Here is a 27857-nt window from a genome sequence, read left to right on the forward strand (position 1 = left end):
GCATGTGTGCTTCAGCATCATCAGGCGGAGGAGACTTAGCACCGGAGCACGAGGGAGCTGCGACTCACAAGGCCCCGGTGGGCCATGGCACAGACACCGAGGCCACCAGTGATACAGAGGGCGAGGGGAGCTTCACAACGGGGAGCCGTGGTGAAACCAGCGACACCGACACGTCCTCGGTGCCCCCCGCCTCTACAGGTACAGCCGCCACCCAGCCCACCAGCTCCGCCCTCCCAGCAGCCCCTCAGCCTACGCTCCGTGCCCGCTCGCCGAAGAAGGCGGGCATCTCCTTCGCCCCAGGCACCTCAGGCCCTGCCACTGTTACCCCTGCTGCCCTCAGTGAGGAGGTCATTGACCTCCTGAGGACCATCATTGTTGGGCAGACTACCCTTTTGAATGCCATCCAGGGGGTAGAGAGGGAGGTGCATCGTAGCAATGCATACCTGGAGGGCATTCATTCGGGTCAGTCTGCCCATCAACGATCGTTCAATTCTCTGGCCTCAGCACTAACGGCAGCCATTGTCCCTGTTTCCAGCCTCCCTCTTCTAACTGCCTCCACCCTGTCTCTGTCTCCTGTTCCTCTGCCTATCCCATCCACACCATCAGACCAGCCTGCACACACCTCAACACCCAAGGGCAGCTCATCCAGACATAAGCACCACAGATCACACAAACATTCACCCAAGCAACACCCAGATGCAGACATGCCAACAGCCACTACCACCTCTGTGTCCCCCACCTCCTCGTCTCCCTCCTCCCTCCCTGTGACGTCTACACTCACACCTGCATGCACACCACCAACAGCCAGTACACCCATCACCAGCACACCCTCCAGTACAGTCCGCACACGTGCAGTCACCACCCCCACTGCCGTTTACACGTCCCTTGTGTCCTCTCCCACTGTGTCTGTCACCCCCTCTTCCAAGACACACAAACGCAGGCAGCCACTCACCCAACAGCCAACCACCTCACGACAGCCTACAGCCCATGCACCTTCACCCAAGGACAGCACACCTGACTCTCCTACAACCACCTCCTCTTCCTCCACTCCCATAACCACTGCACCTACCTTTTACCTTGGTCCTAAAAAGTGTTACCTCTCCAATCTTGACCTCTTTCCCTCACCTGACCCACCCCCTCCATCTGCTAAGAGTCCCAAGAGCACCTCAGCCACCACCAGCCCGGGTTCACGTGTCAGCGTAGTCCATGGATTTTGGAGTCCCCCCTTTGCCAGCAGTGAGACATCGGTCAGCAGCAAGGGGACAGCCAGCCCCCCCCCTGGAAAGAGGACCCGGAAAGTGAGGGGCCGCCACGGGAGGAGTGCCACGGCTGCCCCCAAGGACCAAAGTTCGGACACTTCACCTGCCACAACATCCAGGGGAGGCAAGGCCCAGAGAGCCGCAGCAAAGGAGGGCAAGGGCAGCAGGGCGGAGAAGTCAGGCAGCAGGAGCGCGGACCAGGAGGGCCCCAGAAAGCCCCATCCCGGGTGTGAGGGACGGCGGGCACCGCTGAAGAGGGCCCCGCCGTGCAGGAAGGCACCGCTGAAGAGGGCCCCGCCGTGCAGGAAGGCACCGCTGAAGAGGGCCCCGCCATCCAGGAAGGCACCGCTGAAGAGGGCCCCGCCGTCCAGAAAGGCACCGCTGAAGAGGGCCCCTCCAAGAAAGGCCCCGCTCTGCTGGGCCCTTCCTGTCAAGCACCGCTCCGCTGGGCCCTTCCTGTCAAGCACCGCTCTGCTGGGCCCCGCCGTCTCAAGCACCGCTCCGCTGGGCCCTTCATCTCAGGCACCGCTCCGCTGGGCCCTTCCTGTCAAGCACCGCTCCGCTGGGCCCTTCCTGTCAAGCACCGCTCCGCTGGGCCCCGCCGTCTCAAGCACCGCTCCTCTGGGCCCTTCCTGTCAAGCACCGCTCCGCTGGGCCCTTCCTGTCAAGCACCGCTCCGCTGGGCCCCGCCGTCTCAAGCACCGCTCTGCTGGGCCCTTCCTGTCAAGCACCGCTCCGCTGGGCCCCGCCGTCTCAAGCACCGCTCCGCTGGGCCCTCCCTGTCAAGCACCGCTCCGCTGGGCCTTTCCTGTCAAGCACCGCTCCGCTGGGCCCCACCGTCTCAAGCACTGCTCCGCTGGGCCCTTCCTGTCAAGCACCGCTCCGCTGGGCCCTTCCTGTCAAGCACCGCTCCGCTGGGCCCCGCCGTCTCAAGCACCGCTCCGCTGGGCCCTTCCTGTCAAGCACCGCTCCGCTGGGCCCCGCCGTCTCAAGCACCGCTCCGCTGGGCCCTTCCTGTCAAGCACCGCTCCGCTGGGCCCTGCCGTCTCAAGCACCGCTCCGCTGGGCCCTTCCTGTCAAGCACTGCTCCGCTGGGCCCTTCCTGTCAAGCACCGCTCCACTGGGCCCCGCCGTCTCAAGCACCGCTGGGCCAATGACTGTGCCGGTTCTGTGTCGTGCTAATGTTCACGTTGCACTCGGCCCACCCTGCCTCCTCCATTGCCTGTGGAGACTGTTATCCACTTGATGGACTGTGACTTTGCACTCCCCAGGATATGACAGTGGGCAAGCCACCCACTGTAGAGACTTGAGAGACTGTGGCTTTGCACTACCCAGGATTGGACAGTGGGCATGGTGGCCCCTTCTTGGATCTGGCGTCGTGGACTCATGTGGCTGTGGTGCCCCCCCTTCCCTTCCCCCTGAGGTGCCTGTAGTTTTGTCATGTGATGCCCCTGCAGTGTTCTCTCCAACGGACTCAGGTCTCCTGTGTGGGCTTTGCCCATGTGTTGATACACTTCGGCCCACGGACATTTGCAATTTCTGTGACTGTGCGGGACTTTCTGCCTCTATTTCTCGGTCACGCAATGTTTACATTAGAAATTTTTTCCATCATTTTCCTATTTTGCCATGTCTTCAATTAACCTATTTTGTACATAAATGTTGTTTCTCACTTGAATCATATCTTTTCGTTATTCTGGGGGGTTTGAGTGGGGTAACTTTGACTTGGTGCTCTGCATTGGTGTGTAGATAGTTGGGGGGTGGGTGTGATGCGTATGTGTGTGCCCGTAACCCTTCCTCCTCCCCCCCTCCCCTGTGTCGTAGGTGCGGTACTCACCGTTGTCGTCTGCGCCGGAGTTCGTACTCGTGGTAGATGAGCAGGTATACGAGAGCGGGTAGGATGTGTAATTCGGGCTCCATGCTGTCCTCCGTCCTCGTGGAGTGTATAGAGGTGAGCGTTTTCCCGTTCGTAGTCTGTTTCCGCCGTGTTTTTATCGGCGGGGCTCCCGCCCCGGTTGAGGTGGCGGATTGGTGAGTTGTGATAGGGTGGGCGGTATATTTTCTGCCGCCTGCCTGTTGGCGGTGACCGCCGCGCTGTTTGTCTGTTCCGCCGTGGCGGTCGGAGTGGTAAAGTGGCGGGCTCTGTTGGCGGTTCCCGCCAGGGTCAGAATTCCATTTTTTGAACCGCCAGCCTGTTGGCGGGTTGGCCGCCGCTTTATCACCGACCGCCAGGGTCAGAATGACCCCCATAGTCTCTTTGGAGCATCTTGCCAGCCACTGGCTAAGTTCTCCCTGCCGCCAATCATAGCAGAGGACATGCCCCACTTGTCTCTCTGTTCTGGGGCACTACGGTGCGCACATTGGTGAAACATAGAATGTCAATGGAATCATTTAATTCTCGTTTTGTTTTTTTATGCATGACTCACAGTAGCTGGGGGAGGCAACACTCCTCCGCCCTCGTGGAGAAACCGTCGCCGGATATACACCAATGAATGAGCTTGTGCACATCCTGCACATGCCAAGCACTCTAAGACAGAATGTTTGCTCTCAAAGTTTGGGAATATCTTTCTTTGCATTTGTGTGCAAAGGGAGTCTATATTACCCTGTATCCAAATTAATGTTTTTACAATTTGGAATTGTTGCTTCGACTCAGGCCCATTGGGTTTGAAAGCACTTTTGCATTGAAATGACAGTGATTGCCCCCTTGCGTGTACGTTACTCCCCTGGAGAAACGACCTGCATAACTCCAAAGTACCTTCCTACCGTCAAACACGATTTAGCTGTTCCCAAATTGAAAACAGTGTTCAATTCCAAGAAAACAGAAATATAGCACAGTACAAAGGCTATTTTTATGTTCAATTATGTAAGAACTGGGGCATTGCTGTTTTGTTGAAAAAATACTTTCTAATTTAGTGTGAAGGTCTTTCGCCGGTTTGCTACAAACTTCAAAGCGCTCACCAGTAACCGCCATGTGTTGAAGCTTGTTGGGCAGATTATAATTTATTAATCTTTTATAATCACAAGGATTAAGTTCACTTGTTCGACCACGTGCATCGAAGCTCTCTGAGCTACATACAACGTGTGACATTCTTTACTGTGTCAGCTGCAATTACCTACATAAAGTTTCAGACTATTCAGCAAAATATCAGCAACTTCCAAAATGCCTGTCAAGTGCACATTTTAACTGAAAATAAAAAGGGAAATTGTTTTGGGGATTGGATTATTTTTGGCTTAAAACCTTGAGGGGAAAATGTCTAGAGATTTGTCAGGTTGCGGTAAACATACAATCCGTGTATTTAAGCTGTCAGATTCTTAAATGACAGGTGGAAAGTGTCTATGCTGCAGGCAACTGTCTTGCTGTCTGAGATCTTTCACATGGTGGTTTTGGTACAATGTGTCAATGGAACCTTAAATGCATTTGTCTGTAGATTGTATCACTGCAAAGGAGAAAATAACTCTTAAGAATCACTAAATGCATTTTAAATTGTAACTTTACCGGCGAATAGTTATCTTCCTCATAAGGTAAGTATTTGAGTCTGTCAGTGGTTCAGACAGAGTACTGTTTGTGTATGCCACCTCACACGCTGGACATATAATGCCAATTCAAACCCAGACCAAGCGCCCTCTCTTTTACACGAAACAAGGCGGGTTCTTTGTATTTAACTGACAGATATTTCCGTAGTATCCAGAAGTGAAAGCGTGGTGATATTGTCCGATGCTCAGATTGCAGTAAACAACACAAATATACAATAAATGGGCAATGTACACTGTTGTCAAGTCACCGAGTGTATGGCAGGGTTGTCTCCATCAAGTTTAAACTGCGCATTTTTTGTTATGGTACTATAAACACTTGTATGGAAAAGATGACATTGGTGACTTGTTAGCTACTTGAGCTGGGATCTTCTTTAATAAGAGGCTATAAGTGGCATCACAGAAAGAGAAATCAAAGGTGGGGTTGTCAGGGATGTCACACAGAAACCTGAGGGTCCCCCCTCCCCCCACCCCCCGAGTGTCCCCCTAGCCACGTAAGCTTAAGTATGGTTGAAAGCTGTCCCTCTTGACGCCATTAAAAAAAAATGATGAAAATTGTGTTTTTCACAGCTCATTTTGCATATATTGTGGCGTCAATGCTACAGACGTTCCACTAATTCTTTTTTGGACACTTGTAAAATATATGAAAACAGCATGGGCTACCTACCGAAGCTGACCTTCCTCAAAGATATTTTACTGCTTCCAAAAAACTTTAAAAATGGGGCAACATTGTACATCAAGAATGTCAAATTAATTAGCTAGAAAAGCAATAGGTTTGAAAGATCTTCTGACGTGGCTCTCAAGAAATATTCTAGTATTTTGATAAAGCGCCAAAGTCTAACAACCCCAAGAAGCCATGATAGCAAATGGTAGCAAAATTAAGCATTTCAGTCCAATTTCCCGAAAATTGTCACAAGGACAATACGTTTTAAAGGTAAATAAAATATTATGCCAATTTTATATTATGGCTTCCCATTAATTTCAGAATGCAGCTGATATAATTTTTAATGTTTCTGAAATTCCATGTATGTTTGCAGCCATATATTGGTACTGGGAACCTTCTTGTAGGTGGTTAATAGGGGAACAAAAAAATTATAGATAGATAGATATCGTGAAACATTAGACAGCAGGGCCACTGAACAGGTACAACTATCTCTCTGGCTCTGGAGAAAAATTACAGAGAAGATACAAATTCATACAGAATATATAGCAATCGCGGTACTATAACGTTAATGTCTCCAGAAGGATGCAGCAGTACTGGTGTTATTGTAATAAAACGTTTGCGAGTGTTCATGATGAAGTGTTTCACACAAGCAGCCACGGCATTAGGTGCTTTCCGTGTCCAAAGGCACATATGTTTTCAACTCGTGATCAATCATCTCTCAATTTCATTTGTGCATATATAATGGGAAAGCATTATTTTTTTGTGCTTAATAAGCTTAACATTTTCTTTATAAAAATCACTTCTTAAAGGTTGACAGTTCATGTGAATACTCACAATTTTCCAAAATAAAAGCTCACACATGCATGTCCATTTTCAAAATCACGTCAGGAACATGCTAATGGTAGCCACCAAAAGTCACCCGGCCCCCCTTTGCCAGGATGAGCAATTGAATTGCGAATGTCCACATTTGTCAGGTGTAGCCACCACTATGTCTAAGTCCGCAGTAATGTTAAGAGCTCTGTACATATTGTAGGGGTCTTTCTTAATGTCTTGTCATATTTTGCATTTAATTTCATCTCCTCTATTTTTCTTGCCACTTTGCTTCTTTTCTCTTATATTCTTCTTTTCATTCTTGTATCCATGGTTTCTTCATTGCATCATTATTTCTCTTACCATCATAGCCTTTCATTGATTACATTTACATTTTTTTTACTGTCGTCTCATGTTTGCTTCAAGTATATCCTTCAATTCATTTTTCCTTTTCGTTCATTCTCAGTTGTGCAGATCGGTTGTAAGGTTGTGGGAGATGCTGAAAGAGGGAACAGGCTCGTGAATTCTAACACAGGCTCAATGATGGTGGTCTCTTAGCAAGTATGTGACCAGGACAAACTTTGAATGACTATAGAGCTTTAGTCATATGTCATTTCTAACACTAATTATGTCAGTTTTAAAAAGCCACCAAAAATATGTGTACCAGTGGAAACCCAAACACCTTAAAAGGGCTGTGCACCCATTTGTGTAAATTACCAATGAAGAAGGAGAACACATTATTGATAACTGTCCTCATTGGGAGGACAGTAAAGGAGTCTGAACACCGCAAACAACTAGGGGGATTCATAGAATGCATAGTGTGTTCACCGATGATGCTGCACGTGGGATAGAGGACATTGACAGTATCCATCCACATGCATGAGAAGTCCCTTCAATTAGTCAGCACAGATAGGGCCAGCTTCAGTATCCCCATGGGTAAAAGGGATTATGACTTGACACGTTCACTTCCAGTAGCGCTTGCAGCACCGCATACGGGTGATAGGAATATGACATGAAACGTTCCTTTCCACTACCAAATTGAGTACCAGATTTGGTTAAAAGGAAATCTGGCGTGACCGTTTCCTTTTAACTTGGGAGGACCAGAGGTGCGTTTTGCAGTTTCTGAAAAATGGCAAACAAGTGTTTAGCACTGAACTGTTCAATTCAATAGTATATTAACACAGGGCCAGGAACAGTCCTAACACTGCTTCCATTTTTTACTTCCTGTTCAGTCAGATTCAACAAAATGGGTATATTTGGGGCTGTTTTTAGACCTTATAGCATGGTGAAGCAAGCAAAAAAGGAAGGTTGTTCCACAGACCTCTGTGCAAGCAACCAGATCAAAACCCTTAAACTATAATCTGAATAGTATGAAGAAAAGTGATGGAACACATAAGCAGTGTTTATCAGTTCTTTTTTACACTGACAACACTGGCGTTTACTCTTTGCTATGGAATTTTAGTTTCAATTGACTTTTTAATTACTATTGATGCAAGGTGCTTCTAACATCCAGACGAAGGAAAGCAGTGATTGATGCTGTTAGAAAAGGGGTCTTTAATTGGCAGTCAGGTTACCCCCTGTCCAAGCAAGGACCCTCACTCTAGTCAGGGTAATAGAGAATCACCCTCAGGTAACCCCTGCTTACCCTCTTGGTAGCTTGGCAGGAGCAGTAGGCTTAACTTCAGAGTGCTAGGTGTAAAGTATTTGTACCAACACACACAGGCGGTCATTCTGACCGCGGCGGTTGGCGGTCGCCGCCCGCCTAGCGGTTCCCGTCGAAAGACCGCTCCGCGGTCAAAAGACAGCGGCGGCCATTCCGGCTTTCCCACTGGGCCGGCGGGCGACCGCCAGAAGACCGCCGGCCGGCCCAGCGGGAAAGCCCCTTCAACAATGAAGCCGGCTCCGAATGGAGCCGGCGGAGTTGCAGGGGTGCGACGGGTGCAGTGGCAGACAGTGAAAATCTTTGTGGGGCCCTGTTAGGGGGCCCCTGCACTGCCCATGCCAGTGGCATGGGCAGTGCAGGGGCCCCCAGGGGCCCCACGGCACCCGTTCCCGCCATCCTGGTTCTGGCGGTGGACACCGCCAGAAACAGGCTGGCGGGAAGGGGGTCGGAATCCCCATGGCGGTGCTGCAAGCAGCGCCGCCATGGCGGATTCCCTGGGCCAGCGGGAAACCGGCGGGAAACCGCCGGCTCCCCTTTTCTGACCGCGGCTTTACCGCCGCGGTCAGAATCGCCCAGGAAGCACCGGCAGCCTGTTGGCGGTGCTTCCGCTGCCCTCCGCCATGGCGGTCATGGACCGCCAGGTTCAGAATGACCCCCACAGTAACTTAATGAAAACACTACAAAATGACACAACACAGGTTTAGACAAATAGAGAATATTTATCTAAACAAAACAGGACCAAAACGACAAAAATCCACAATACACAAGTCAAGTTATCAATTAAAATCTAAAAAGAGTCTTCATGTAATTTTAAACACAACGCTAACGTTGTTAGCGTGAAAATGTACCTTGGGTGCATCAAGAATAACCCTGCACGAGCGAGTGTGCGTCAAAAAGGGCACAATCTTAGAATCAACTTTACTAAAAAGATGTATTTTTGAAATGGAAGCTCAGAGACCCGAAACTTCACATGTCTATCCGCTCTCATAGTGAATCTACACTTTAATCATATTTAAAGGTAGCCCCCATGTTAATCTATGAGAGGGACAGGCCTTGCAACAGTGAAAAACGAATTTAGCAATATTTCACTGTCAGGACAAATAAAACACATTACTATGGGGGTCATTACAACCCTGGCGGTCTTTGACCGCCAGGGTTTTTTTGACGGATTTCACCACCAACAGGCTGGCGGTGAAATCCTGGGGAGTACGACCGCAGCAGAAGCGCCGCGGTCGCACCGCCGGGACCAGCAGTTTCCCGCCACTTTTGTCCCGGCGGGAGTAATCCTCCAGGGCAGCGCTGCCCAGGGGATTACGAGTCCCCCTCCTGCCAACCTTTTCATGGCGGTTTGCACCACCATGAAAAGGCTGGCTGAAAAGGGTGTTGCGGGGCCACTGGGGGCCCCTGCTCTTCCCATGCCACTGGCATGGGCAGTGCAGGGGCCCCCTGCCACGGCCCCGCGCAGCTTTTCACTGTCCGCTATGCAGCCGGCTCCTGTGTTGCGGCCCAGATCCCCTCTGGGCCGGCGGGCGGAAACCAGGTTTCCGCCCGCTGGCCCAGCGGGGATCTCATAATGGCTGTGGCGCGAGTGCGGCTGCATTGGCGACCGCCTGGCGGTCAAACCTTGGCGGGTGGCTTCAGCCGCCCGCCAAGGTTGCAATGACCCCCTATATGCTCTACCTTAACCATACACTGCACCCTGCCCTTGGGGCTACCTAGGGCCTACCTTAGGGATGTCTTAAATGTAAGAAAAGGGAAGGTTTAGGCTTGGCAAGTGGGTACAATCGCCAAGTCGAATTTACAGTTAAAAACTGCACACACAGACCCTGCAGTGGCAGGTCTGAGACATGGTTACAGAGCTACTTAGGTGGGTGGCACAACCAGTGCTGCAGGCCCACTAGTAGCCTTTGATTTACAGGCCCTGGGCACCTCTAGCGCACTTTATTAGGGACTTACTAGTAAATCAGATTTGTCAATCATGGATAAACCAATCAACAAACTATTTATACAGAGAGCATATGCACTTTAGCACTGGTTAACAGTGGTAAAGTGCTCAGAGTTCAAAAGCCAACAGCAACAGGTCTGAAAAAACAGGAGGCAAAGAGTTTGGGGATGACCCTGCATAAGCAAAAAAGTCCAACAGATTCTGATTGTGAAAAGTATAAGACATGAAACAATGCAATTAATTACGTTGTTACAGCTAAGTGTAACCCTGTAGTGCTGATAACGTGCACTATTTACTGTACACTTTTTCCTTTAAGTAAATTTGTAATTTGCTGAATTCAGTGGAAAAGCATTGCATCAATGTTACTGTCATATCGAGCACATAGATGGATTTGTAATCAGTGGTGTAACACAACTTGAAGGGGCCCACCTGCAAAATACATGGAGGGCCTCCCCTCTGGACTCACTCCGAAGCTCTCTGGCCATCATACTGTGCTGAGGGGGCCCCCTGGAGATGAGGGGCGGGGTGGAAGCAACCCCCCAATGTGCCTTTGTTACACCACTGCTTATAATGCCATTGTGCACAGTGTTCATGGGACATACTGTCAACTTATTTTCGTGGATAAAATCATTGGGATTCAAAGCAGCCCTTTCTGCAGTTGAGGGCAGACAAGCTCAACTACCTTAAAGATTTAAAAGTGAATTGTTCCTAAAGAGTCAAAAATAACAGCTTTGCACAATTACACAAGGAGAACACTTTGTATTGCTTCTTGTTGCTAGGTTTTAACTTTGGATATTGTTGGGAAGGAAATATAACCTGCATGGGGAAAAGTATTTTCTCCTGCCCAGAGCGCCTGGCTGCATGTGAAACTGGTATCCTGAAATTGCGTTGGTCCTGGCGTCTTGCTGATCTAACTTCTTCACAGCTGTGCTTGCAGGTCCAGAACCTGTTCTGTGATGTGGCAGGATACTGCACGATTGCCCTCTTAGTGGGCATTTGATTACTGTCCATGCCTTAGGTAAGTCATATAAAAAGGTGGTGGAAGAATACTGAGGTTCTGTGCATCAATAGTGTGACCAGAAAAATGTTTCTATGTCGAGAAGAGTGTGGTCTACTGACTAGTCTTGTGTAAATTTCTACTGTTATGTGAACCCCTAAGCCTTGCTCTGATGATGAAAGTGCACATCAATTGCATGTGTGCAGTCAGTGTTTGAAACATACATGGTAGGAGGAATCTGTGTGTGGTGTAGGCATGGGTGTAAGTTGTGTAATTTGCTGTTGTGTAATTATGCAAAATGACAGCAATTAGACAATTTTAGAAAATGCACCCTCACATCCACAATGGACCAGAAGATGCATTTTACGCTAAGAAAATATTGAACTTTTGTGGGCACCTGCTCTTTGAGGATTTTATAAGGGCATTGTGAATGAACTGCACTTGTTCTTAAGTAGAACCTTGACTCCTGACAGGGCACCAAACAGTGTAGCGCCTCAGTGAAGATTGCACACATAATTAAAACCCTGTATGTGATGAACCTATTAGGGCTGCGCAGTATTACATAGTTCTGCATGATTAAAGTACTGTTTAATTACTCAAAATACAAGCACTAGGTGAACATTATGTTATTGGGCCTCCTGGATAAACATTTGACTGCTTGCCCTTGCTACCCTGAGAGTCAAGTTGCTGAAATGGCACACTTGTTCGGTTTCAGAACCACAGTTGGATGGACCCAGGACACCTTTGGCAAATGACAGTAGCCAGTAGTCTCAGTAGTCACAATACCCCTCTCTGCCCTGTGGCATCAAAGAGGACATATTGTTGAGTGAAATTCATAGATTTTATTTGGCTGAAATTTGCATTACAAAGGCATGTCTTTTACAAATATCTTCCTTGTGTTTTTTTAAAAAAACACATACAAAATTCTGTTAGACCATCCTTGGCGTGGTCTCCCCTGTCTTTTTGCCTCTGCTTCCCAGGTTGTTGCTGTGTGCTGGACTCTGTTTTTGCTGTTTTTGTTGCTCTGGGCACTTTACCACTACTGACCAGTGCTAAAGTGCAAGTGCTCCCTATGTGTATATTGTATGTGTAATTGGCTTTTCTTTCATTGGCATATTTGATTTACTAGTAAGTCTCTAGTAAAGGGCACTAGAGGTGTAAATCAAATGCTACTAGTGGGCCTGCAGCACTGGTTGTGCCACCCACATGAGTAGCCCTGTAAACATGGCTCAGACCTGCCACTGCAGTGTCTATGTGTTCAGTTTTAAACTGCCAATTCAACCTGGCAAGTGTACTCACTTGCCAGGCCCAAACCTTCCATTTTTGTACATGTAAGGCACCCCTAAGGTAGACCCTAGGTAGCCCCATAGGCAGGGTGCATTGCATGTTAAAGGTGGGACAGGTACTGATGTGTTTTACATGTCCTAACAGTGAAATATTGCCAAATTTGTTTTTCACTGTTGCAATGCTATCTCTCTCATAAGTTAACATGGGGGCTGCCTTTAAAGGTCCTTAAAGTTCAGTTTCCTTTTGAGAGGAGATAGGGATGAGGAGTTTGGGGTCTCTGAACTCACAATTTAAAAATACATCTTTTGGTAAAGTTTTTTTTTTAATTGTGTGTTTGAAAATACCACTTATAGAAAATGGGCATTTTCTTGCTTAAACCATTCTGTGACTCTGCCTGCTTGTGTATTCCATGTCTGGGTCAGACTGACAGTTGGGCTGTTTGTTAATTCCCTGTTGACAGTGACACAAAGGGAGCTGGGGTGTAGCCTGCATATGCTGATGAGCCATCCAGGCTAGAGTGGAGGGAGGAGTGGTCACTTCCACCTGAATGGGCTGTGCTTGCCCTCACACAATGCAGTCTCCTACCCCCTGGAGTGAGTCTGGAGCCAGGCCTGGGCAAGGCAGGATCTTGTGAACAACAGAGACTTTCCTTTGAAGTTTTCTTACTTCAAAGGCAGAAAGGGGTATAATTAGTGGACCCAAAACCCCAGATTTTTAGATCACTTCTGTAATCAAGAGGAACCTCTGCCAAGGAGAAGAGCTGAAGAGCTGGAGGAGGAATACTGCCCCTTTGCCTGTGAATGTGCTTTGCTGGGTTGGCCTGCAGTTGCTGCTTCTGACTGAGAGAGAACAATGACTAGACTTTGTGATAGATTCCTGCTTCTGAAGTATCTCAAAGGGCTTGGACTGAACTTGCCTCCTGTTTCATAGTCTCAGGGCCATCAAAGACTTCCTCTGCCAGCACCTGGACTCTCTGCTGAGGCTCCTGCCTTGCCAAGTGGTGCCCTATCCAGTACCTGGGCCCTTGAAACATGAAATTGTCAGAACAAGGACTGAAATCCACGCACAAAACTCCATGCAGGGAAAATTTAGACAAACCACCTGCAAGGTGGCTGAAAAACGATGCGTCGTGGCTGGAGAAATAACGCAACACCCTCTTGCGGCTGCTGATAATGATGCAAACCCCACACAGCACCTTATTCCAACACCTTGCAACCGGATTTCTCACACATTATTGCTGGGTATCAAAACAGCGCAAGCCTGCACTGATCCAAGGTGCCCTGTCAGAAAATTGATGCATTGCTCTCTTGCGGGAGAGAAAAACGATGCATCACTGACCTGACCGGAGAAGAAATGATGCACGGCCTCCTTTGCGAGTGAGTAATTGACGCATGGCTGACTTTTCAGATGCACGCTCACCCATGCAGCTTTATTTTTGACGCAGACCAGGTACTTTGTGCAAAATCAATGTTTCCATTGTTTTCTATGGAGTAACTCTTATTTTTTTGAAAATTCATATCTTGACGTTTGTCGTTTTGATCTTGTTTGATTTATATAAATATTACTTATTTTTCTAAACTGTTTGGTGTCCATTTTTGTAGTGTTTACACTGTATTACTGTGTGTTGGTACAAATACTTCACACATTGCCTTTGAAATAAGCCTGACTGCTTGTGCCAAGCTACCAAGGGGATGAGCAGGGGTTATCTTGAGTGTGTATCTCCATTGGTGGGTCTAGAGTGAGGGTCCCTGCTTGGACAGAGTGCAAACTGACACATTTATATTACAGATTAAAAGTATTATAACTTCACTTTCACAAGGCACAATTATATTCTAATATTCACACTTAGCACTTTATTCAATTTAGCAGAAATATTCTCTAAACCCATATATGAATGGCATATTTACTTACATCTCTAAAGTGATTATAATTGAAAAAAGATGGAAAAATAATTCATTCTACAACTTATTTTCAGTGATTCAAAGTGCATTAATGTTAGTCCATAGTCAGCAGGTTCCAAGAGGGCATAATAATGAACAACAGCATTTGTGAAAACTAACCTTCTTTGATTTACAATTGAACAATCATATATTATATTACTGCTGGTATCTGCTTCATTATGCCATAGTTTATACGTAATTTCAGCTCTCTACAAACCAAAACAATTTCCATATAGGACCACTACATTAAAAACTGACAATTGATTAAAAGAAACAACTGACAAAGTCAGTTTTCTTCAGGATTAGCATGTTCCCAAGATATATATCCTACTTTTAACATTTAAATAGTGTGGTCCACCCTGCCGAGGAGAATTTTGCTTTGACTTCTTTTCCTCTCTCTTTGGTCTCTTGTTCAAAAATCAAGTTTGAAATGCCTTTCATTGGACATAATTCTGTAACCTCAAAAGTCTGAGCCCATAAGCTCCGAAATACTTTGTAAAAAGACCTCAGTACTATACTTGATCAGTGTGACTTCCTTTGCTTGTAACTCAGTGTTCCACCTTTACAGCAGTATATCAAGCAAAGGTTTCCAAAAGGGTGCCTAATTCCCATTGGGTTGACTCTCGAGGGTGATCTTAGATAGTTTGCTTGGCAATAGCAAATGTAGTCTATGAAATCCTTGCTAAGGCTAATGTACAAATAGCTATGGTCTTTAAAGTCATCAATCAACTGATTGGAATTAAAATGTACAACATACCACTATAAAATAGAAATTTCGGTAACCCATGTACATATTAAGCTACTTAGAGTTATTTGTCATGGTAATGTAGTATTGATTGGTGGACATTTGTCATTGGTACCTAAAAGGTGATATCTTGGCACGCTGTTTCTCACAATTTGAACAATATAGTTAATGCCTTTCATTCATCAAGCCTCCGAAAGCATACAATAATAGTTTAATTGTGTTTCAGCACCTAAGTAAATTTTATTGCACCTTCATCAGGACTCGATTTATCAGCATTTGTATATGGGAGCTTTTTTCAATCCTAAGGCGTGAACATAATCATGAACCCATTTTCCATTGTTTCACTGAAAGAGTTCTTCAAAATGTGGTCTCAAGATATTATGAACAGTTACGTTTTGTTCTGAGTGTGTACAACTTGTAAGTGTGACAATACGTATGTATGAATGAATGAGATAACTGTATTGGGCAAACCCAGCCAAAAGGCAGTTGGGTTCTCTTCATATTTAAAGAGAAAGAACCAGTCAGTGTGTGGTTGACACCAAGTAGATTTTCCAATGTGAAACATCTTTATCCAGAAGCAGCCGTAAAAATAACTGTGTGTGCTCATAAAAAATGAATGCACCCTAATGTGACTGCTGAGATAGGCCAAATAAAGTACAATTAGATTTTAGTCTAATTTGTGCACAAATATCATATTGGATGTAAGGTACCAAATGCAAGATAAGGTTTAGTGTCTGATCCAAGGAATAATGTGCACAACACATTATCGAGAACCAAATACAAGGCAAAAAGATGTTCCTATTAGGTTGAAGGCATGTGCAGAGCTGGCTTCTCTTTTTGCCTGTGTCCTATCCTGACCACTTAACATCCTGCTCCAATATTAACAACCGATAACTACCTTAATAAATTAAATACTTTACATAGAGAGAAAGTAAAGTAATCTTGTCAAACCTACATGCACAGAGAAGGTGGGCCCAGACCCAGAGCACATTCTAGCACTGATGCTTGAGTTTTTCACATGAAAATGTCACTATGCTGGGTCTAAGGATGGGCATGGAGACAATGTTTTGGCTTATGCACATGATAATGATAAACCCATGGAAAAAAACAAACTGCTTCTAGCTTTTTGTTGGGGCACCTAACTGGGTTTCTGTGTACAGAACTGGGTTTATGTGCTCCCAGAAAGGACACAGCAAAAATCCAGATAGCATCTGGCTCTTTATTCTTTCACAGACATAGACTTCCTATCCCGGGTAAAGAGACACACACGAAAATGAAACAGAGTCTGGCTCCTTACTGGGGCACAGATACAAAGCTCCTTCTTGTTATTACATTAGGCATTTTGTGAGGAAAAGCATCCCTGATTTCTGTGCTCTGGAAAGTAGCTAGACACTGTTTTGATATTTACTTCGGTTATGACAAAATCCAAACTCCACCAGGCTCTTTGCTGGGACACAGATAAAGTGCTAAGTACAAAAGACAAGCAGTGTTGGATCCTCGTGCCACAGTAAATACAGACGCTGTTAAGCTTTTTTTGTCTTACCCTAAAAAACACATAGGCCCTGATTTATACTTTTGTTTGTGCCACATTTGCATCTTTTTTTTTACGCAAAATCAGCGTAAAATTACAAAATACAATTGTACTTTGTTAGTTTGCACCGCTTTTGCGTCAATAAATGATGGTAATGCAGCGCAAAAAAAATATAAATCAGGGACATAATTTACTATTTTTTGCTTTAAAATGTGTGCGGAATGGGTGTGAAATGCACAGAAAATACCAGGTAGAGTCCCAAAAAGCAACCAAAATTCTGAATTCAGCAAGAGGTCATTTCCATAGCAAGCATTTCAAATAATTGTTGAAATAAAAAAAATAGTGAATATAAATGGTTATACTTGACATATGGACAGCAAGGTTTTCATTTGTAACTTTTTACACAGAATGTAATTCCGCATAAATGATATACCATTATGTCTGTCAAAATCTTCCTGTTTTAGAGATGTGTAGTGTTGGCAGTTTGTACAAAAACCCACAGCAGCCAAGTGTAGCCACGTGTGTTGGGAATATTGACTTGCAAGACAGAGCCAAACAATAGAGAGATCCAATCGATAATAGCAAATGTCCTACCTTTCTGCATTGCCACACTTCTTCCAATTAAAACAATATCCTACAAGTGCGAGTGGGCCTATCATCCAGGATATCAATCAATCAATCTTAACATTTGTATAGCGCAGCACTATCACCCCTAAGGGTGCTGGGGGTGCTATTTCTCCATCAAAAAGCCATGTCTTGTGTCTCCTTCTGAAATCTGCCTGGGAGGGAGCAGTTTGGAGGTGGAGGGGCAGGTTGTTCCAGGACTTAGCTACTATACAGGAGATCGAGCAGCCCCGCTGTGTTGGATGCAGGGGAATGTGCAAGTTTGAGCGAAGCAGAACACAGTTGTCTTGCAGGGACATGGAAGCTTGGCTGATGGTTAATGTATGATGGCCCTTGGTTGTGTAGAGCTTTTTATGTGAGTGTGAGGATTTTGAATTGGAATCTCTTCTGGGTAGGGAGCCAGTGCAGGTTCCTAAGGTGGGGGTGATGATAGAACACTTGGAGAGGTTCAGAATGAGTCTTGCTGTGCTGTTCTGTAATGTTTGGAGTGTTATGAGTAGCTGGGAGGACACACCGGCATACAGAGTGTTGCCATAGTCGAGGCTGCTGGTGACCAGGTGTTGGAAAATGGGTTATTGGTAAGGGCAGGTAGGTACCTACACCTAGCAACAAGCCACTAACCTCCACCTAGGTACAGTTAGGTCTCAGTAAATTAATCCCAGCTCAACCCTTGGTAGCTTGGCAACGAGCGTCAAGGCTTAACTTAGGAGACAGTGTGTAAAGCATTCAAATATCACAAAACAGTAATTAAATAAAACACAGGAAACAGTTTAAAAATCCAAAACCAATTTATAAAAATAGTTTATATTTTTTATCTTTAAAATGACTCAAAAACGATTAAAATCGGTTCAGGGGAACCGGAGATATGAATTTTTTAAGTATTATTATTTTTCTAGCGCTTAGAAACAAAAAGCGCCAATCGGGTCATCTGGTTGCACCAGGACCGGGACAAAGTCAAAGTTTCAGGCCGACCGCGATGGAGCCCTGCTCGGCTACAAGTCGCGGGAGGCCTCGGTTGAAAAGTTACCTTCTGACTTAGTCTTTATTTTGAAGTTTTTCTTCACCGGGACGAACCTGCCAGTTGAATCCGACCTCCTGGAGCCCTTGTCCGGATACGCGATGTGGGTTTCCTCGGTGGTGATTTCTACCTTCGGACTTAGTCGTTTTTTCGAGATGAAAATCCTTCGACCAGGGTAAACCTGGATCTTGATCCGACGTCCGTGGAGCCCTTCTCGGATACGATGGCTGGGAGGTCCCGGTCAACTTTTTACGTTCGGACTTAGTCTCTTTTTTGGATGTTTTTCTTTACCGGGACGAACCACGAAGTCAGGCCGGGTCGCGGTTGAGGCAAGCCGGCTAGAATTTCCGCGGCGGGTCGGTCCCTCTCTGGAGCTTTTTTACAAAATTTGTCAAATCTTCTCCAAACTTCTGGGGCTTCACCCAGATGTTCTTTTAAGGTTCTTTTGGGGTCCACAGCTCACCCCAAGGGTCCAGAAGTTCTGTGATGGTCCTTGGGGGGTGCGGACTTCAACTCCCAGAATGCACATGGCGCAAACTCCTTTTTGGCCACTGGGCAGTGGTCAACTGGTCTCTTTTTTAGGAGTTGGTGCAGGGGACTCTGGATAGCAATTTTTCACCTGTAGCAAACAGGGAGTCCCTCCTTGAACCAGTTGAAGCCAGGCAAAGTCCTTCTTGTGGTGAAGCCCAAGTGTGCAGCTGGTGCAGTCCTTCTGAGTGCAGGGTCCAGGTGCAGGCCAGGGGTCCAGCAGGGCAGTCCTTCTTCTCCTTAAGTTCCTTCTTCTTGAAAGTTGGCGGGGATCTGAGGTGTGGGGGCAGGTCTGCCAGTTGTATCCTTGCTCCTGGGTGAAAAGCAGGGGGGTCCTGGTCCTCCAATCAGGTACAGGGTCGTCCCCCTGTGATGACCACTTCCTGGGAAGTGTGGCAAAAATCCATCCCAAAAGGCAACAGTCTCTAAAAATCCAACATGGCTGAATCTGATTTTTGGAGGTTACATCTGGCTGAGCCCACCCACTGGTGTGGCTAAAAATCATAAACACACCCCTCTCCTGCCCTCTCCTAATCTAATCAAGGGGGCACCTAGCTGTCTGGGGTTGCAGGATGTGGGGGTGTTGCTGGGTGCTCCAGATGTCCTTCTCTGCCTTTGAAGACCAGTTTGGCAGCCCTCCCCCTTCCTGCCTCACCATCTGCTGAGGGGAGATTCTCTCCCCCAAGCACATTCCTTTGTGTGAAGCCAGGCCACTTCACACCTCATCAAAGTAGCCTGGCAGAAGCTGCTGCAGGCTGGCCAATCAGAGCACAGCAGCAAAAACAATGCAGAGCTGAAATTGGCAACTTTTTAGGTAAAGTCTAAACTTTTTACCTGAACAAGTTATATTAAATCCAACAACTGGAAGTTGTGGGATTTATTACAACAATTAATTTGATACCAAATTCTTGGTATGTAACATTTAAGGAGACTTTAAAATTTAAAATAAAGTCTGCCCATTCTAGCCTATGAAGGCCATTTACTTCAATGAGGGAAAAACGAATTTGGCTGTTTTTACCTCACCAGGGCTTATAAATCTATTTTTATAAAGTCCCTGCTTATAGTTACATGGCACCCAGCCCTAGGGGCACATAGGGCACACCTTAGGGGTGACTTATATGTAAAAATAAGGTAGTTTAAGACTTTGGAAGTACCTTTAATTCCAAAGTCGAATTTGCATATAACTTTAATTTAAAAGGAGCCAGCAAGGCAGGCTTGCTTTTAAAATGACACTGGGCACCTCAGCAGTGCACCTAGGTGTGCACCACCTATGCTGTGGTCCCTAAACCTACATGCCCTACCATATACTAGGGACTTATAGGTAGGTTAACTTAGCCAATTATAATTAGCCTAATTTGCATATCCAATTTACACAGAGCACAGGCCCTGGGACTGGTTAGCAGTACCCAGGGCACAGCCAAGAGTCAGTAACCACCAGTACCTATCCAAAAAGAGTGGGGGTGATCAGGCAAAAAAGGAGGACTTTCCTACACTGCCCCCCCCCCAGATGAAAGGTGATGGGTACTAACCTACACCCTGGTAGTCCTCATCAGCTAAGGGGAAAAACCTGGAAAGGCCATCTGCATTGGCATGGGCAGTCCCAGGTCTGTGCTCCACTGTGAAGTCCATCCCCTGTAGGGAAATGGACCACCTTAACAGTTTTGGGTTTTCCCCCCTCATCTGCATCAACCATCTGAGAGGTCTGTGGTCAGTTTGTACACGGAAGTGAGTGCCAAACAAGTAAGGCCTCAACTTCTTCAGGGACCAGACCACAGCAAAGGCCTCCCTCTCAATGGCACTCCATTTTTTCTCTCTTGGGAGTAGTCGCCTGCTGATGAAGGCAACTGGGTGATCATGGCCCTCTTCATTAACTTGTGCTAACACTGCCCCAATCCCTTCCTCTGAAGCATCTGTTTGCACTACAAACTCCTTGCTATAGTCAGGGGCCAGTAACACTGGTGCTGAACACATAGCCTGTTTTAGGGTGTCAAAAGCTTTCTGACACTCTGGGGTCCAAATGACCTTCTTGGGCTGTTTCTTGGAGGTAAGCTCAGTCAGAGGGGCCACTATGGTCCCAACATTCTTAACAAACCTCCTGTAGTACCCAGTCAGGCCAAGAAAGGCCCTGACCTGAGTCTGGGTTTTTGGAGCCTCCCAATCCAGGATAGTCTGGATCTTGGGCTGGAGAGGTTGTACATGGCCTCCACCAACAAGGTGGCCCAGGTACACAACAGAGCTTTGCCCTATCTGGCACTTGCTTGCCTTGATAGTCAGGCCTGCTTGAAGCAGGGCCTGAAGCACTTCCTTCAGGTGGACCAGGTGGTCCTTCCAGGTGGAACTAAATACAGCTATATCATCCAGATAAGCTGCACTGAAAGATTCCAACCCAGATAGGACTCTGTTCACCAACCGTTGGAAGGTGGCAGGAGCATTTTTCATGCCAAAGGGCATCACCTTGAACTGAAAGTGGCCCTCTGGTGTGGAAAATGCTGACCTCTCCTTAGCTCTTGGACTTAAGGCAATCTGCCAATATCCTGAGGTCAGATCAAATGTGCTCAGGAATTTGGCAGCCCCCAGCCTGTCAATGAGCTCATCAGCTGTAGGTATGGGGTGAGCATCAGTCCTAGTGACTGCGTTTAGACCTCTGTAGTCCACACAGAATCTCAATTCTTTCTTCCCACCTTGGGGATTAGCTTTGGGCACCAGTACCACTGGACTGGACCAAGGACTATCAGAGGGCTCAATTACCTTGAGGTCCAACATCTTAGCCACTTCAGCTTTGATGTTGGCCTTGACCTGGTCAGACAGCCTGTACAGCTCGTTCTTGACAGGCAAGCTGTCACCAGTGTCAACATCATGGACACACCAATTGGTGAGTCCTGGGGTCAGGGAGAACAGACTAGCAAACTGTCCCAAAACTTGCTTACAGTCTTTTTTTGCTGGTCTGTCAATTTGGGAGAGAGTACCACTCCCTCCACTGACCCATCTTTTGCCTTTGAGGACAGGAGGTCTGGCTGAGGTTCACCCTCCTCCTCCTTCCCTTCATCAGTGACCATTAGCATGGTCATGTCTGCCCTGTCCTGGTGGGGTTTCATCCTATTAACATGCAGGATCCTGTGAGGATTCCTGGGGGTGCCAAGGTCCACCAAGTATGTGACCTCACCTTTTTTCTCCAGAATTGGATAGGGCCCAGTCCACTTGGCCTGTAGTGCCCTAGGAGCCATGGGCTCCAAAACCCACACCAGCTGTCCTGGGTGATACTCAGGCAGGGTAGCCTTTTGATCATGCCAGAGCTTCATGAACTCCTGGCTGGCCTCCAGGTTTCTGCTTGCCTTCTTCATATACTCAGCCATGCGTGACCGCAGGCCCAGTACATAATCTAGCACATTCTCCTTGGATTCTTTGAGAGGCTTTTCCCAAGACTCTCTCACCAAGCACAATGGGCCTCTTACAGGGTGCCCAAACAGTAACTCAAAGGGGCTGAATCCAACCCCCTTCTGTGGCACCTCTCTGTAGGCAAACAGCAGGCATGGGAGGAGGACATCCCATCTCCTCCTGAGTTTGTCAGACAAACCCATGATCATGCCCTTCAGGGTCTTATTACATTTTTCCACGAGACCATTGGTCTGTGGGTGGTAGGGGGTAGTGAACTTATAAGTAACACCACACTCATCCCACATGGCTTTCAGATAGGCTGACATAAAGTTTGTGCCCCTATCTGAGACCACCTCCTTTGGGAATCCCACTCTGGTGAACACACCAAGTAGGGCCCTAGCCACTGTGGGAGCAGTGACTGTCCGGAGGGGTATTGCCTCAGGGTACCTGGTGGCATGGTCCACTACCACCACAATGTACCTGTTACCTGAAGCAGTTGGTGGGTCTAGGGGACCAACAATGTCAATCCCCACCCGCTCAAAGGGAGTCTCAACCACTGGCAGTGGTATCAGGGGAGCCTTTGGTTTGCCTCCTGTCTTGCCACTGGCTTGACAGGTGACACAGGAGCTGCAAAACTCCCTGACTTTTTCTGGCATTTGGGGCCAATAAAAATGGTTGACCAGCCTGTTCCAGGTCTTGGTCTGTCCCAAATGACCAGCTAAGGGGATATCATGGCTTAAGGTAAGGAGGAATTCTCTATACTTCTGGGGGACCACTACCCTCCTAGTAGCCCCTGGTTTGAGGGCCCTTGCCTCAGTGTAGAGAACTTCATCCTCCCAGTAAACCTTGTGGGACCCACTGGTATCCCCTTGTTCTTGCCTGGCAGCAGTCTGCCTCAGGCCCTCAAGAGTGGGACACTCTCTTTGTCCCTGGCACAAATCTTCTCTGGTGGGCCCACCTGCCCCTTGCAGTTCTGCCAAGTCAGACATAGTTTGCAGGGAAAGTGTCCCTCCCTCAGAGTTCAGATCCTCCCCCTCAGGGTTGGATTCTTCCTGACCCTCTGTACTTGTTGGGGCTGGCAATCCAGACCCAGTGCCCTTTCTCTTTTTCTTGGAGGCTTGGCCTATTGTTCCAGGGTCCAAGTGTCCAGCATTTCCCTGTTGTGCTGCCTGTGACCTGGTCACAGCACACACCCATTCAGGGAGGTCCAGCATCTGTGCATGGACCCTTCTCTCCACTTCTGACCATTCAGATGCTTCAAGATCATTTCCCAGCAGACACTCTACTGGGAGGGCAGGAGCTACAGCTACCTTTTTAGGGCCAGTCACACCTCCCCATTCCAGACTCACCATAGCCATGGGATGGAGTTTGGTTCTGGTATCTGCATAAGTCACCTGGTGGAAGACACCAGGTAAGACCTGCTCTGGAGAAACCAGCTTTTCTGTGACCATTGTCACACTGGCTCCTGTATCTCTCAGAGCTTCCACTTCAGTCCCATTGACTTTAGGCCTCTGCCTATACCTCTCCATGATGGGAGGTAAGGTGGCCATAGTTGCAATGTCCACCCCACCCACGGATACTAAGGTGACTTCAGTGTACCCTGATTCCACCCCTGGGCCAACTTCCACCCCCAACCCTACACTAGCAATCCCCTGGGATTGCCCACCAGTGGGGGGCTTCTTGGAGCAGATAGCATCTCCTCTTTTATGTCCAGGTTGATGACAATCAAAACACTTGCCGGCCTTAGCAAGCTCCTGAAACCTTCAAAATTCTTTCCCTGATACCCTTTCCCTTTAAAAGTGAGTTGGCTCGGGGCTCCCCCTCCCTGAGAAGTTTTTGGGGACTCTTGTGAGGACTCTTTGGGTTTTTTATCATCTTTCCCCTGGTTCTTCCCCTGAGAAGAACCATGTCCTCCCTTTTTCTGATCACCCCCTGGGGGTTTCTGGTTAACCCTAGTTCTTAACCAGTCATCTGCTGCCTCCCCCAGCTCTCTAGGGTTGGTCAACCTAGAGTCTACTAGATACTGGCGGAGCCTCTCTTGGACACAATTAGTTAGAAGGTGCTCCCTAATAATCAAATTGTACAGCCCCTCAAAGGTACTTACCCTGTTGCCCTGTATCCAGCCCTCCAGTGCCTTTACTGAAATGTCCACAAAGTCCACCCAGGACTGGGTGCTTGTCTTTTGGGTGTCCCTAAACTTGAGCCTATACTGCTCTGGGGTCAGACCAAACTTTTTAGTCAAGCAACTCTTCATACTGGGGTATGAGTCTGCATCCTCCCCACTCATGGTTAGGAGCCTATCCCTCCCAGAGTTGGGAACTAACTCCCAAAGAAGTGAACCCCAGTACTGAGGCTTGACTTTCCTCATCTGGAGGGCCCTCTCAAAGGCCCCCAGCCACTTATCTATGTCATCCCCTTCTACATAGGCAGGAACCACCCCTTTGGGTAATCTGGGGGCAAAACCCCCACCCAGGGACACCTCAGCCTCTTTATCGCTGCCACCATCTCTTTTCTCTTTGCTTGCCCACTTTTTCTTTTCTAGGGCCAGCTTCTCTGCTTCCAAAGCTATGTATGCTAGCTGGGCCTCCAGCTCTCTTTCTCTGATGGATGGGTTCTCTCCTCCTGAAGGGACCCCCTTCCTACCACTAGCTTTGGGCCTGCCCCTAGTGACTGTATCTACTGAGGACCGTTCTTCCTCTTCCTCACTTAGGCTCGGATGCCTTCCCTCCCCTGAGTGGTTAGAGTTAGCATTTTCCCCTTTTTCTTCCTCCTCTGGAGCTTCCTCTGTCTCTACCTCTTGGGCCTCAGCCCATGCTGTCAGGGATTTAATCAGGATTTGCTTCCTGAGATCAGTGGTTGCAGGCAACCCTCTCTCAATACACAACCCCCTAAGCTGGACTACTGTCAGTGTGGGTAGGCTAGCCAGATCAAGCTCCATGGTTCCCTAGTTTTGTGTCAACAAAAACATTTTGCAAAAATTGGAAACAAGAATTTAGAAAAATTACAAAAATTCAATAATTGAAATTAATCCAAATTAATAATTAATAAAAAAAATTAAAAATTAAAAAGTAAAAAATAATAATTTTTGCACTAAGACAATTTAAAGGATTTTTAATTTGTTTTACTTAAACTGTAACGTGATACTGAACACAAGTACAGGATCCCACCGCTGCCACCAAAAATGTTGGAAAATGGGTTATTGGTAAGGGCAGGTAGGTACCTACACCTAGCAACAAGCCACTAACCTCCACCTAGGTACAGTTAGGTCTCAGTAAATTAATCCCAGCTCAACCCTTGGTAGCTTGGCAACGAGCGTCAAGGCTTAACTTAGGAGACAGTGTGTAAAGCATTCAAATATCACAAAACAGTAATTAAATAAAACACAGGAAACAGTTTAAAAATCCAAAACCAATTTATAAAAATAGTTTATATTTTTATCTTTAAAATGACACAAAAACGAATAAAATCGGTTCAGGGGAACCGGAGATATGAATTTTTTAAGTATTATTATTTTTCTAGCGCTTAGAAACAAAAAGCGCCAATCGGGTCATCTGGTTGCACTAGGACCGGGACAAAGTCAAAGTTTCAGGCCGACCGCGATGGAGCCCTGCTCGGCTACAAGTCGCGGGAGGCCTCGGTTGAAAAGTTACCTTCTGACTTAGTCTTTATTTTGAAGTTTTTCTTCACCGGGACGAACCTGCCAGTTGAATCCGACCTCCTGGAGCCCTTGTCCGGATACGCGATGTGGGTTTCCTCGGTGGTGATTTCTACCTTCGGACTTAGTCGTTTTTTCGAGATGAAAATCCTTCGACCGGGGTAAACCTGGATCTTGATCCGACGTCCGTGGAGCCCTTCTCGGATACGATGGCTGGGAGGTCCCGGTCAACTTTTTACGTTCGGACTTAGTCTCTTTTTCGGATGTTTTTCTTTACCGGGACGAACCACGAAGTCAGGCCGGGTCGCGGTTGAGGCAAGCCGGCTAGAATTTCCGCTGCGGGTCGGTCCCTCTCTGGAGCTTTTTTACAAAATTTGTCAAATCTTCTCCAAACTTCTGGGGCTTCACCCAGATGTTCTTTTAAGGTTCTTTTGGAGTCCACAGCTCACCCCAAGGGTCCAGAAGTTCTGTGATGGTCCTTGGGGGGTGCGGACTTCAACTCCCAGAATGCACCTGGCGCAAACTCCTTTTTGGCCACTGGGCAGTGGTCAACTGGTCTCTTTTTTAGGAGTTGGTGCAGGGGACTCTGGATAGCAATTTTTCACCTGTAGCAAACAGGGAGTCCCTCCTTGAACCAGTTGAAGCCAGGCAAAGTCCTTCTTGTGTGAAGCCCAAGTGTGCAGCTGGTGCAGTCCTTCTGAGTGCAGGGTCCAGGTGCAGGCCAGGGGTCCAGCAGGGCAGTCCTTCTTCTCCTTAAGTTCCTTCTTCTTGAAAGTTGGCGGGGATCTGAGGTGTGGGGGCAGGTCTGCCAGTTTTATCCTTGCTCCTGGGTGAAAAGCAGGGGGGTCCTGGTCCTCCAATCAGGTACAGGGTTGTCCCCCTGTGATGACCACTTCCTGGGAAGTGTGGCAAAAATCCATCCCAAAAGGCAACAGTCTCTAAAAATCCAACATGGCTGAATCTGATTTTTGGAGGTTACATCTGGCTGAGCCCACCCACTGGTGTGGCTAAAAATCATAAACACACCCCTCTCCTGCCCTCTCCTAATCTAATCAAGGGGGCACCTAGCTGTCTGGGGTTGCAGGATGTGGGGGTGTTGCTGGGTGCTCCAGATGTCCTTCTCTGCCTTTGAAGACCAGTTTGGCAGCCCTCCCCCTTCCTGCCTCACCATCTGCTGAGGGGAGATTCTCTCCCCCAAGCACATTCCTTTGTGTGAAGCCAGGCCACTTCACACCTCATCAAAGTAGCCTGGCAGAAGCTGCTGCAGGCTGGCCAATCAGAGCACAGCAGCAAAAACAATGCAGAGCTGAAATTGGCAACTTTTTAGGTAAAGTCTAAACTTTTTACCTGAACAAGTTATATTAAATCCAACAACTGGAAGTTGTGGATTTATTACAACAATTAATTTGATACCAAATTCTTGGTATGTAACATTTAAGGAGACTTTAAAATTTAAAATAAAGTCTGCCCATTCTAGCCTATGAAGGCCATTTACTTCAATGAGGGAAAAACGAATTTGGCTGTTTTTACCTCACCAGGGCTTATAAATCTATTTTTATAAAGTCCCTGCTTATAGTTACATGGCACCCAGCCCCAGGGGCACATAGGGCACACCTTAGGGGTGACTTATATGTAAAAATAAGGTAGTTTAAGACTTTGGAAGTACCTTTAATTCCAAAGTCGAATTTGCATATACCTTTAATTTAAAAGCAGCCAGCAAGGCAGGCTTGCTTTTAAAATGACACTGGGCACCTCAGCAGTGCACCTAGGTGTGCACCACCTATGCTGTGGTCCCTAAACCTACATGCCCTACCATATACTAGGGACTTATAGGTAGGTTAACTTAGCCAATTATAATTAGCCTAATTTGCATATCCATTTTACACAGAGCACAGGCCCTGGGACTGGTTAGCAGTACCCAGGGCACAGCCAAGAGTCAGTAACCACCAGTACCTATCCAAAAAGAGTGGGGGTGATCAGGCAAAAAAGGAGGACTTTCCTACACCAGGCATGCATGATGGTCTTTCTGGTATCGGTAGGGATCCACCTGAAAATGGGGCAGATGATTTGGAGGATGTAGAAGCAGGAGGATTCATCAACAGTTATCAGGAAAGGAAAGGCCCAAGAAAGTAACAATAGAAAGTGCAAGAAAGAAGCTTGGAATTAGGGTCATTTTTGTATAGTGGGTGGTTGCCATATTTGTTATGTTATGTTATGAACACTTATATAGCGCATAGCTACCCAAAGGCCTCCCAGCGCTACAAGGAAATCCTCAAAGACACAACACA

This window comes from Pleurodeles waltl, chromosome 4_1 (genome assembly GCF_031143425.1).
Source record: "Pleurodeles waltl isolate 20211129_DDA chromosome 4_1, aPleWal1.hap1.20221129, whole genome shotgun sequence".
Taxonomy (NCBI): domain Eukaryota; kingdom Metazoa; phylum Chordata; class Amphibia; order Caudata; family Salamandridae; genus Pleurodeles; species Pleurodeles waltl.